The sequence below is a fragment of the Pezoporus wallicus genome, unplaced genomic scaffold (genome assembly GCF_028554395.1).
Source record: "Pezoporus wallicus isolate ANWC-B61680 ecotype Strahan unplaced genomic scaffold, APGP_CSIRO_Pwel_v1 contig_6520, whole genome shotgun sequence".
Classification (NCBI taxonomy): Eukaryota; Metazoa; Chordata; class Aves; order Psittaciformes; family Psittacidae; genus Pezoporus; species Pezoporus wallicus.
In genome coordinates this window covers 1,144,832-1,157,960 of record NW_026636887.1, presented here as the reverse complement: position 1 = coordinate 1,157,960, position 13,129 = coordinate 1,144,832, and the positions used below count along the sequence as shown (strand labels likewise).

General features: G+C 38.4%; 1 protein-coding gene across 3 annotated transcripts in view; it reads right to left on the bottom strand.

Moving 5' to 3' along the window:
• PCCA (propionyl-CoA carboxylase subunit alpha) overlaps positions 1–13,129 on the bottom strand; it is a 283,684-nt gene that overhangs the window by 259,300 nt on the left and 11,255 nt on the right. The window lies entirely within an intron of this gene.

Genomic DNA, 13,129 nt, shown 5'->3' with positions numbered 1-13,129 from the left:
GCCAGATTTTGGAGCATCCCGATGATGGAAAACATTAGCATTTTTATTTCCTTGAAGCTAAATTGCTAACAAAAGTTTTATATTTTAGCAAGCTATTAATTATGTAAACGTCTAAAGATTTAACAACACCTAGCTGCAAGTGGGAAATAATTCATATTTACTGAAAGCAAACATTGACAAAATACAAAAAGTACGGTCAGGAGAGGCACATGTTTAGATGCATTTTTTCAGATTAAGTATTCACTTATTCTTTTTCAACACTGCACTTAAAAGCATGTATTCCCTTCAAAAAATGGGATGGGGAAAGAGACTCTCTTAAAAGATTAGTATTAACCTTAACTGCAAAAACATTTTTGTTAGATTTCATTTTATTTTTTGTTAAAGTACACAATCTGACACTCTACAGAGTAATAATGAAGCAGCATGGGAGCCATTTTAATATATTTCTTGATTAACTCATTGCCTGTCCAGTTCTCATGCAGATATGTGCTCACATGTCATAATCGTCATAATTCCCATCATCCCTACAGTTAACACACAAGCTCCTTGATTAGCGCACAACTCCCAGACGAGCCATTGCTAATGCTAAATAATTCCCTTCAGCCTCCTGCGACTATACCGCAGGCTCTCCAATTAAATATAATGTCTCTGATGAGCCATATTAATATGGACAAATTCCTGCCAGGAATTCCAGCCCACTCAGTTTCACCAAAACAGCAACCGACATAAAAAGAGAAAAGCTGTATACATAAAAATTAGCTGAAAGAATAGTTTTGCCATGAGGCTTTAATTATAAAACTTTGCTGTCACAGGTATGTTATTCTTGGAGGTACCTGTGAGACTGGCATATTAATACAAGTATACTGATAAATGACAGTGAGTAAACTACCATTTTAATAATTGAAAAGCAAGCATGTAAAACAGTGCTTTCAATCAGTTAATTACAATTAGCAATATCTAATCACATGTGATAAAATTAACTACAGACACCCTCAGCTCACTAGCTGTTGGTATGGCAATTATATTCAGCTGGTCTTGTGCACTAAGCATCATTTGGAACATTGGCATAGTTTTACACACCTATACAAAAGGGGTTTTTCAAGTTACAAAAATATTTCAGTCATGACCCATGCATAAAATTTCCAAAACTTGCACCAAGAAACTACCATGCTTGCTAAAAGCTTGCTGCAGCATCACAGATTATATTGCAGCGTCTGCATATTTTAACATTTTTACACATATACCAAGCAACATCAAAATATTTTAAGAATATAAAGGAGTCAGTAATGGGTCAAATCTATACAAGCCAAATTACAGTAATTTCCCCCCTTTAAAAGGGGAAGAGTCACCAGCAAACCCAACCTTTTCAGTGTACAAAGGGATTCCTTAACATAGTTTAACTCAAAATTCCTGCCACTAGCTGGAAATTCACTACTCAGATTACATGAAAATCATAAGGAGATTCCGGTCCTTACAGCTGAGACTCTCATGTCCTTAACCCTAGAACTGACCCTCTCGCTAGAAGAGATATCAACAAAGGACATGTAAATAGACTGATGCAGAAGTATCCTTTAGTAGTTTTAAATATTGCCTGCAACTGCACAAATTGTAAGATATTCAAATAACCCCCATGCAATGTTGATAAGTTCTTCCCCAAGGTCCTTGCACCTTCATCCTTACGCTAATGCACTTCATCTTCATTTACCTGATCATTAGTTTCCAGTTTGTTCAGCTGGAAACCAACACACACTAATTACTTTGACATGACAAAGTCCTATCTGTCTTCACCACCTCCCCAGACAGCAGGGAGAAATTATCAAGGGTAGGCATGATAATATCCTGATAAATGATGATTCACATCACCTCACTGTCAATCATCCAGAAGTGCTCACGCAAGATACCACTCAATCTCATTACTGAATCCTAGGGCTAAGAGTACAATACACACCAGGAGTCATATTTCAAACAGCAGACCACCTGGGTAGAGATGCAGCTCTCAGATTTTCATGAATTTTATTGGCTTTTTGTTTTAACATGGTAAATGTCAAATATTCATCTATTTTGCCATGTGCATATAGGCTGGCAGAAAAGGACATGCTGAAAGCAAGGCAATTCATCTTGAGGGTTCAAGTGAGAGAAAAGAAAAAAAGTCTAGATTCTTCAGAGGGGAGGAGAAGGACAGGTAAGTTTCACTAATATAAGAAGAAAATGCATATGCCCATCTAAAGTTTCAAAGCTCAGTTTCACAATTTAAGCATTCTTCCTGCTGGTACAACATAAATGCATTCAATGCTCTGAAAGAAGTAATGCTTTTTTGGAACTCTCTGACATAGGCAAACTTTGCCTTTTTCATGGCAGAAAACAGATGTTCATAAAAGCAATATTCCTGCTTCAATAAATAGCCAATCTGGGAGAAGGTTGTGAAATTAGTGAAGAAGCAAAACAAAAACTTAGTAAGAGCTGCTTTCTCAGGAAAGATCACTTCTTTCCCTACTTCCAAATTAGTGTCATCATCCTTCCAGCTCCCTCAGTCCAGTAAGACATATAAATAAAGAAGCCTCCAATAAATAGATGCCCAATACTTGCTACTTAGTGCAGAATCTAGAAGGCTTTTATGCCAAGGAATGGGGACAGAACAACACACACCACCATCTCCTAGGTTTGTAACACACCATCTTCTTGCCCAAGGTAGATCCTTCACCATCAGTAAACTTGCACACAGTGACACAACATGGACAAGGGGTAATGGGTTAAAACTTGAACAGGGGAAGTTTAGACTGGATATAAGGAGGAAATTCTTTACTGTAAGGGTGGTGAGGCACTGGAATGGGTTGCCCAGGGAAGTTGTGAATGCTCCCTCCCTGGCGGTGTTCAAGGCCAGGTTGGACAGAGTCTTGGGTGGCATGGTTTAGTGGGAGGGGTCCCTGCCCATGGCAGGTGGGTTGGAACTAGATGATCTTAAGGTCCTTTCCATCCCTAACTATTCTATGACTTAAAGAATAATATGATCAATTACTGGTGGAACAGATGAGGAAAAAGAGGAGGGAATTTTTTTTTTTTTTAAAGAGGAAAACAAGACTGAAAGAATACTAGGGGAAAGCATGAGGGAATTCCACAAACACGTGGTTATGCTAGTTACTGCTAGGGAGAAGGAAAACAGTCAAAATTAAGCACCAAAAATTGAGTAGCACACATTGTAGAAACAAAGAGCAGACAGGGGGAAGGAAAAAAGCACAAAGATGCACATTCTACCATTCCACTGTATTCTTCTGCCTGAAGACATTTAAACACCTAATGCAAATGCAAGGCAGCAACAGAGCACTCTTACAAGCATGTATGATACCATTACAGGCACACTGGTGCAGCATCCAGCCACTGCCTGCCCACACGACAGCCTGAACCTGGCAGGAACCCTCACATACACTTTCTTGCACCTCTGTTGCTCCAGACTGTTTGAAATATGATCATAGGCTCACAATGAAACCTTCGTCCCATTTCAAAGCACTCTTCTGTGGGGCTACACAGGACAGGCAGCATCTTACAGACTCCTTTTCAGATAACGTTAGCATTACATTTTTCAAGGAGAAACTCAGAGGACATAAATACGTGTTTTAAATATATGCAAATGCAAATAACAGAAATGCAAAGCTCCATGAACACCCTGAAGTCATTTAGGTGTGGTTGCACTACACACCTGACACACACACACTATTCAAAGTCTACCTTTCTAAGCATTTGTGGATCACTAACGAAGTTCAGAAGCCAAGAGCTCTTCACAAGATTCCTGTCAAAATACCCACCCTAACAAAAGTCAGCTTCTAGTATACACATGCACACAGACTTCTCACTCTTAAGTCTGTGACCAACACCCTTCACCTCTTCTTCACAATTTAGATTAATGTTGGCTTATCAAACTTAGCATGAAAGGTAAGGTTGGTAAGGTAAGTAAGCTAAATCAGTGATTCTACAACAATTTGGCCCAGAAAGATTAAACACCACACGCTTGGACAACAGAACTTGAAGCAGTTTTTCCTCTCAAGAACAAAAGAAGTCTGACATTAAAACCTATTATCTCATCAAGCAGGGGAAAATTATGAGCAAAACCACTGAATGCAACCTTCCTTGATTTAGAGAAGGGCTGCTAGGAGGGAATAAACAACTAAAATTGCTGCTTTAGTTTACAGAAGTGGAGTACTTAAGACAGAAAGGAAGCAAGCAACTTAGATCAGAAAAATCTCTCTCTAAACAAGTTTCAAAGTTACAAAATATTAGTAACATCATTTAATTATGAACTTCATATAGAAGTATGTTAAGTTTTCATTTTCACTTCAAAACCAAACAGCTGCCATCATCCCAGACATACCTCACATGTAATTTCTTAAAAAGCACATAATCCGACTATTTGTGCCTTGAGAAAGCTACTGTTGGCTTAACTGCTTGAAGTCATACAATTCAAATTCCTTCTGCAGAAAGAATGCTGGTGCAGAGAATACACAGGCATGCCTGCCTGCAAAATGAATTGACAACAATGGTTAATGTGTTAGCTTCACTCCCAGAAGTCTGGGGGCAGAAATTTGTAATAGTGATTGTATGCTTTAGTTCAGCTGACAGAAATATATGAAATTCTAGCACTTGAAAACCTTCATAAAAAGGCATATCTTCAAATAAAAACAACTTTGTTTACATTTCTTTGTTTACATTTTTGTTTACATTTCTTTGTGAGGGCTATGACAATTGCTTTACAGAAAAACAATTTTTAACACAGCAGTGTCACTTCTTGAATCTTACCAGTTCATTTTTTAGACTAGGCTATCAATTAATTCACACAAAACACGTTTATTTTTGTTAGCCAAGTTGTAAAAGAAAATTCTCTGCAGAAAGATCAAAAAACTGACACAGAAACCAACTTTACTGCTGGGCAAATACCAAGTTGGACAAACAAATCTTACATCTTTCTTTTAAGTAGAAAAGAAATGCAGTAGAATCACAGTATTTCCTCTAAAGGGAAAAAGTAAATAGGAAAGTGCTGTCAACAAGTGTTACTGTTGCAGTCTGCAGTCTACAAGTTTATCTGTCAGTCTTGAGCTCCAGATACTGAACAAGCAGCACATGACAAAACTTCAGGCTCAGTTTAACTCCTATTTCAAGGGTGATTCTGAAAACTTTCAAATACCCATCAAGTAGAAATGAAATACAGATTACACTTCAATTGTATCAAAAAAATTTAAAAAAAAATCAAAAAAAAAATCACATTTACCAACCAAATTCTGGTCACTACCAAAAAAATTAATAATTCATACAGCTAAAATCTCCCCTACAATATAGTCATATGTTTATAGAAAACTGTGATATATTTAAGGTAGCTACAGATCCTCCGCATACTCTTGTTTCATTCAATAAAAGGTAACATTGATTGAAAAGATAAGAACATTACCACTAAAGTGACAAAATACAACAGCAAAAGATCAATATTAGTAGTATGGTCTTGCAAAATTAAAGCTTTGAAGTCAGCATTTAATGACTGAATATTCACCAACTGCTGAATTTATTATTACATACAGCATTAAAAAAAAGGCTTCTCAAACCAAAAGTACTTAGAGATGCTACAGTGGTTTCCACAATTCTTGAAAACTTTGTTATGCTTAACAAGGTAAGCAACACAAGCAAATAGATAAATAGTTCAAAGATTCAATTAATCAAAATTAGGAGCAAGAAAAGCAGTACCTTACTGAAAGCCTAAGAGAAGCAAGGAACAGTTATGGTTTCTCAAGTCCCAGCAGTGGGTCGCTGTGGCAGACAGCAGGGCTGCCCAAGCATTCCGCATTTCATGCTGTATGAAAAGAAAGGCTCAGGACACCAGTGTCTGGCCTCGTCAGGCAACAGTGCTCAAAGGCAACCCCCCAGCTACTGTCCCTTCCCTCACACATACACACACGGTTTTCAGCCACTAAAGAAGTACATGTAAGCAGCATGAAGTCATCCACATTCAAAAGCATTTGGAATCCTTTCTCATGGCATAAGTGAGCAGCCTAGAAAGATACCAATAGACAGACCAAGCTGGGCAGGCTCCCAGCACCAGACCTTCCCTGCAACAGAGATGACCTGCCAGGGCCCTAATGCCATAGGAATGTCACATTACTTGAAACTTGTTATCACAGCTTCCCATCTCGCCCCTGCCACCATCTCCCCTCACAAAGACTGTATTCCTGTTAGTCTCCAACACTTCCAAAGTACCAGCTTCTCACCTCCAGAGCACAAACATTAACCAGGCAATGCAATCACCTTTGTTATCTCAAATCCAAAACAGCTGGAAGATGCAGTGCCCAGCAGCCACCTCACACAGCACAGTTGTTAGCTCTTTTTTCAAACTCCTTCACTTGTCAAGCAAGAACACACCAAACAAAAAAAATCAGGCTCAGCAAATTAATTTTCTTCTGGGTTCAGGAGCATTTCTAGGAGATTGACAGTTCCAATACTGAACCAGCAATAGCATCCAGAAGAGCTAGGTAACAGCATGTAGGAACAAAACCATCACTCAAAAGTTGAATTGGAGCTTTCAAACAGCTCAAGCACCATATGTAGAATTTTAAAACATGAAACAAGATCAGCAAAATTATGTAGGAAAGTTCATCATAAACAAGAGCCAGTATTTAACTTTCTGGACATTATTCTTCAAATTATACACTCAACTTTCATTAAAACTAAGATGGTGACTGGAGACTTACACATATTCTCAGTATAACCTTTTTTTACCTTCTCAGAATTGTATCAGTATTTCAGTAATTGTATATGCCAAGAAAAACCCTCACTGAAAAAAGGCTTCCCTGAATCTGAACCTGCTAGCTCAGCCATGGATGACAAGCAATTTAATTAAAATCCCACAAGTAAAGAAACAGGTCATACTTTCATAATAAGCATTCAAGTTATCTGTGAAGAGGCATTCCTTTTCCCATCCAATATGATGCCATAAATAGTGAGATTGTTTTTCTTTCACATTGCATAGCCAGACTATTGACTAATCACATATTAGCCGATTTGACAGCATAATAAAAATTAGTCTGTTTTGCTTTTACTAGCCTGAGTTCTCTCCCCTCCCTGTGGGTTTTTAAAATACCAACTGAAAAAAAAGTGAACAATAATTGAGGTTAGATAGGTCCTATAAAGAGCTGATCCAATTTTTCACTCACTTTGTAGTTTAGTTCACAAATTTAGCCACTAAGACACTAACAGAACACCAGTAAGAGCCCTGGTAAAGCCAAGGTAATTGACATTGGTTGTTTGGTTTATTTATGTTAATGGACAGAGGTATTTGTAATAGGTCAGGTTGGATGGGACTCTGAGCAACCTGGTCTGGCAGAAGATGTCACTGTCCATGGCAGAAGGTTGGAACTACATGAACTTTAAGGTACCTTTCAACCCAAAGCACTCTGTGACATCCACAGCTCTTTTTTATCCTTGAAGTCAGTCATACCAAAGATGGCTACCAGATTAGCCAGGCATGATTTGCCACAATAAACTCACACAGGCTGCTCACAGTCATATTCTCATACTTTATGTAATATGACACGGCTTCCAAGAAATTCACACCTCCTTCCCGGCATCAGGAACCTCCACAACAGGGGCATTTCAAAGATGTGAGAGAGCAGCCTCCAAGACAAACCCATCAGCAACAGTGGTAACACCTCTCTGATGACATGTTTAAGAGTTACTGTGCAAGAGTGACTGCAGCCAGAAAGGCATGAAAAGACATGAAACAGCTCTGCAGACACCAGGGTTAGTGCAGAAGGAGGGTATGAGGTGCTTCAGGTGCAGTGCAGAATGAGGGTATGATGTGCTCCAGGTGCTGGAACAGAGATCCTCCTGCAGCCCATGGTGCAGACCATAGTGAGGCAGCCCATGAAGGTCCATGGTAGAGCAGATCTTCACCTGCAGCCTGTGGAAGACACCAGAGCAGGGGGGGGGGAACCAAAAAGAGGCTGTGACACTGTGGGAAGCCTGCACTGGCAGGACCTGTGGCCCCATGAGTGACTTATGCTGGAGCACTCTCTTCCTGAAGGACTGCGCCCCATGGAAGGGACCCCACACTGGAGCAGTTCATGAAGAGGACCTAGATGAAGGATGAAATCAAGAAAAAGACAGGAAAGTCAGAGAGCCTCAAAGGAGAAAAAGTCCAAGGACTTCCTCTTCTTGTCTCTAAGGGGGTGAGGCAGCAGGAAAGGCTACAGAAGTCTAGAGGTTAGCACAAGCAAAATGAACTACAACAGGTGTAAACCCACTTGGCTTCTTGGGGCAATTTATCTACAGATACACTTCTGTTACTCTATACTACTTACTGATGTAGACAGTTGTCAGCACCCACCGAACCACTGTTTCACTCTTCACAGCACTGAGCACTTGCACGTTTAAGTCACAACTAAATTCTGACTGGGCTTCCACATTTTCCTGCCACAATCATAATTTAATACAGCTTCTGACAACAACCACCTTCCCCAGTGAGCTTTATGCCAGAAATTAGTTTTAATTCATGCATTAATCATTAATTAAATCAGTTCGGTAATTAAATAACCCTCCCCACAAAGGTCAAAAGATCTGAATTCAACACATAATTCCCAACTCCAAAGAAGTATTCCCAAAACAGCTGCAGCATGATGCTCAAAGCTTTCTACTCTACACCCTTCCTCTCCTACTCAATCTCAGAATTTCAACCAGAATCCAACACAAGCAAAATTTCAGTTTAACCCCCAAAATAAAGAGACTGACCCATTCCAAAGGTCATATATGCATTTCACATCATCCAAATAAAATGTACTGCCAGTCTTTGGAGAACAGGCTAAAACTTGAGGATTCTACAGCTCTAAGGAACAGCCCCCAGCTTTTAAAATTGCAGATCAAGCTTTCACTGGTTATAAGGAGCAATGCAAATGGATCAATTCCTCATCAACTGTGGCCTCCACCAATCCACTCAGCTTAGAAGTAATGATACAGTTTTAAGAAGAAAAAGCAGACTACACTTAGCAGGCAATTCGAACAAAAGCACATTCCTTCCACAGAGGCATTCACAGGATGATCACCGATAGTATCTCTTATACTTTACACAACTGTTCAGTAATTCACTAAATAAAGCAAGGGGACAGGACAGTAACATCACATCCAGCATCTCTTGTGAAGAAATAAACAACATGCTGTCCTGGTTTTGAAACAAAAGGTAAATATGTTGAAGGAAGAGCAGAACACCAACTGCAGACCTGACCCTAATGTTTCCTTGGTGTGATCTGGCTCATTCCTATTCTGTATGCCTTGCAAACATCACCATTTATGTAGCGTGAATTTCTCCAGACAGTACATGGAGGCAGGGGCTATTCTACACACTCTAGTCAACAGTCTGGGAATCGTGTTTGAACAAGGCATTAAAATATTAAAGTTTCCTTTTCATATGGGTACTTGAACAGATCTTGCCACAAGTTATCTGAGCACAAACTCCTGAAGTGCTATTGGGAGGCAGTGAGCTGTCAAAATTACTAAATTTCTAGTTTTGCAGCAGATGACAGAAGAAAGATTTGCATATTTTTAAAGAAGTAAACTGGAAAAAAAAATAAGTTTGGACAAATTTCAAGACTTCTATTTGTAAAGCAAACTCCTCAGTTTTGGATTAATTTCCATTTTTCAATCTATTTAATTTTTTTAAGATTAAAACTTAAAACACCAAATTCCCCCACAGTATTTTTTTTTTTTGGCAACTGGATTTCTTAAGAACAAAAGAACCTGACAGTAGCCATTAAGCTACAGGGAAGTCTTCAAAAAAATTCAGTTTGTTTCAGCCAAAAGTTCAACTTGTTCGCCCAAATTCATTCAGCTCAATACAGACTTGACATAGAACTTTACAAATTAAATCAGCATTTCCCTAAACCACATTTCCCCCTCTCTTTTCTGAAATACTGCCTCAGACGCCAAGCTTAAAAAAAAAGAAATAAAGTTAGGAGAGAAATATAGATCTTCCATTTCTGGGGCATTTGATTTTTTCCATTTTCCTTCACTCAGAAGACTGCCCTTTCTGGAGAACAGCTGAATCCTGTGCAATTACTTTTACATCAATAAAAGCATTTGCATCATTTTTGGGTTTATATTATCTAGTAGAACAAGACGATACCTGCAAAAGCTAAAAACATCTGGATATGTCTATGCTTAAGGCAATTTAATACAAATACAATAGTACCTGAAGCCTCAAGTGACTGATAGAAGAAAACCCCTATGTTAAAGAAATGTGACAAATTGTCCACTACTCCGTAAAGTTTTAGTAGTTTACCTTACTTTCCCATGGGATTTTTTCAGTCATTTATAGTTCATTGCTTCGTATGGCTATAGAATCCCTGCTGTGTTAAAAAATGCCAAGTAAAATTATATCTCATTCACTGCTTTATGCTATACCTTCTTTTGTTCAGGTCCAATTAGTGAAAGCTTGTTCTTCATTTATCATACTTTTAGCTGATTACATTAGGCATTACAATAGTTCTTCAGCCTTCCTCGACAATGTTTGCACCATCAGTGTTACATTTATGGTTGAGGAGGCTCTTTCATCTTAACCTTCTATTCCAGTCAGTTCAGGGGGAAAAAGTACATACGATTACTCTTGTTCAGCTGGAAGTTCTTTGCTTGTTTTCTAATCCCAAAAATAATTCCACCAGATGTTTCAATTAAAAAAATATTTTAAAAAAATCTAAATTCTATTGATCCTTCCCCACTTTACGTATCCAAGTGTAAAGAATTAGTTTTGCAAGTTGAACTCTGAAGAAAAAAAATAGCAATCTGAACAGTATAAAATGTCTTTCTTCTGCTTTCCCCAAAATAACAGATGTAATAAAAAGTATTGGCCAGGATTTTCAAGACCCTAGAAGCATCTATTATGACCTACTTTCCTCAACATACTCAGTATCACACAAGCAACAGGATAATCTATGGTGGTCCCAGCCTGTTTTCCCCAACCACCACAATGATTTTATTTCAGGACAGTTGTTAAAACACAGCAACTTCTCTTCCACAGCACAAAACTTCAGATATATTCCTCTCCACCCTCCTCCCACCTCCACAAAGGTAAACATAATCCAACCCCATTTAATACCATTTCCAGCTATGTCTAACTTTGTATTAATACACAAGCACCCAAAAGTCTGAAGTCACCCACCTCCTTTTAAGTTTTGTTAACGTTCACCTCCTTATCATCTTAACTTTAACCTACAGAAAACCTTAAGATCTTCGGCCATTTTTAAAATTAAGAGCATAAAGCAGTATTTTGTTCTTTCCGTTTTTCCTTTTCAGGTAAGCTTTATTTGGCTCTCAGCAGGTTGTTCAATTTCACATTCCCAATTTCATAAAATGGCTAGGACTAGGGAATTTCCCCCTTAAAAGTTTAGTGAGCACATTCAAAGAACCCTGCTTCAGCTCAATTTCAGTTCTGTTCTCAACCACTATGACACAGAAAAGTCAGAGAGATGTAAAAGACTGTCAGGTTTATCCTCCTTTCACAGTTGTATTTGTAAAAATGAATTACTATTAAGAGTATCAGGCTACCCATATTTCAGCAAGTAGCTATGCAGATGACAGGTAATGTGATAATGAACTATTACTATATCTCGAAGGTTACTCTATATTCTAAACAGAAAACTTATCTACTCCAACTATTTCTAAACAATGTAAATATTTTTTTAAGCCATCCCTACTTACCCTAGTCACTTAAAACCAGGTCCCACTATTTTTAGTAAAGCCAGACAGCTTTGGGATGGGCAACTAGTTCAACTGCATACCCTTACATTTATTTCTGCCTTTGGTTCAATGACCATCATCAGGGCAGCCGTCTATGATATTCATTGCCTTTGTGATACAAGTCTTGAAGGAGAGATATTGCTCAATCCTGTCAAGCACAAAATCACAAAGCTATCACAACTTTATTGCAGCATCCCAGCACTAAGCAAAGAGTTTATCTTAGCTGCATGAGGACAGAGGTTCCTTTGACAGGTTGCACCAGCTCCCAAGTTGGATTTCAGAGCGACCAAGATTTTGCTACCAATGGTATAACCAATAAGGTAGCTGCTGATGGAACCTGAACACAAATGAACACCACACGGCAAGCATGTTACTTTATGGAAAGTAACACAGTTGAAGAATTTGGCCTCTGGACTCATCTACCAAGATCATCCAAACAGGTAGTCACATGCATGACTGCAATGGCCAGGTCATTCCCCACAATGAATAACTGGAGGTATCCAAGCCATTAAGGCAGATGACATTAGTTAAATTATTTCCCAGTGCAAGCACCCAAACCATGATTAAAGAATGTATGGTAGATGAAAACAACTTATATTTAGGCAAAAAAAACCTAGCTCAGACTTAATACCACTACCTTATTTTAAGCACACAAAACAGCGTTTCAAGTAGCCTCTCATTTCCTTTTAAATACTTGGAACTTCTTCAGTGCACACAGCTAATGCTTAACCTTGTATGGATAGGTTTGATGGATCTTTAAAGTAATGATCCAAAGAGCTAAGCAGACACTATCCACCCTTACAACCTTTTAGAGCATCATCTCTAGTCCTTGAGCTCAAAATGTCAGCATCTCATTTAACACGCTTAATGCTACCTTCATGAAATATTACATTAATGCATTTCTAAGACACCAGCTTAGATTTCCTTTCTTTTACAAACTATTACAAATTAAAGACCAGTTTAAAGCTAAGACAGCACTATAGATTGAAGCACAGACATTCTCTATTTCCACTTTGTAATTCACTATTTGTACTCCCTTCCCTAAGGTCATGAGTTTTACTTTCGTGTGTCATTCTTGCTCCCTCATTACATTCTTCAATCTTGATTTTCATTCACTACTTTAAGATTTTTTTTCATAGGCTCCAGCTTATAGTAGACTCCACAGAATAAACAAAACCATTCAGACACATTGGAGAGAAAACCAATTCATTTTCTCAAATCTATTACAGACTAGTGAAAGAACATGTTTTCTTTTTTTAAAACAGCTTTTTTTAGTGTATTTTCAGAATGACTTCATGCTAGTGAACAAGGCTGCTCGATGCTCCCAAAGAACAAATCCATTTATCCTAACAGAAAACACCATACACATAGG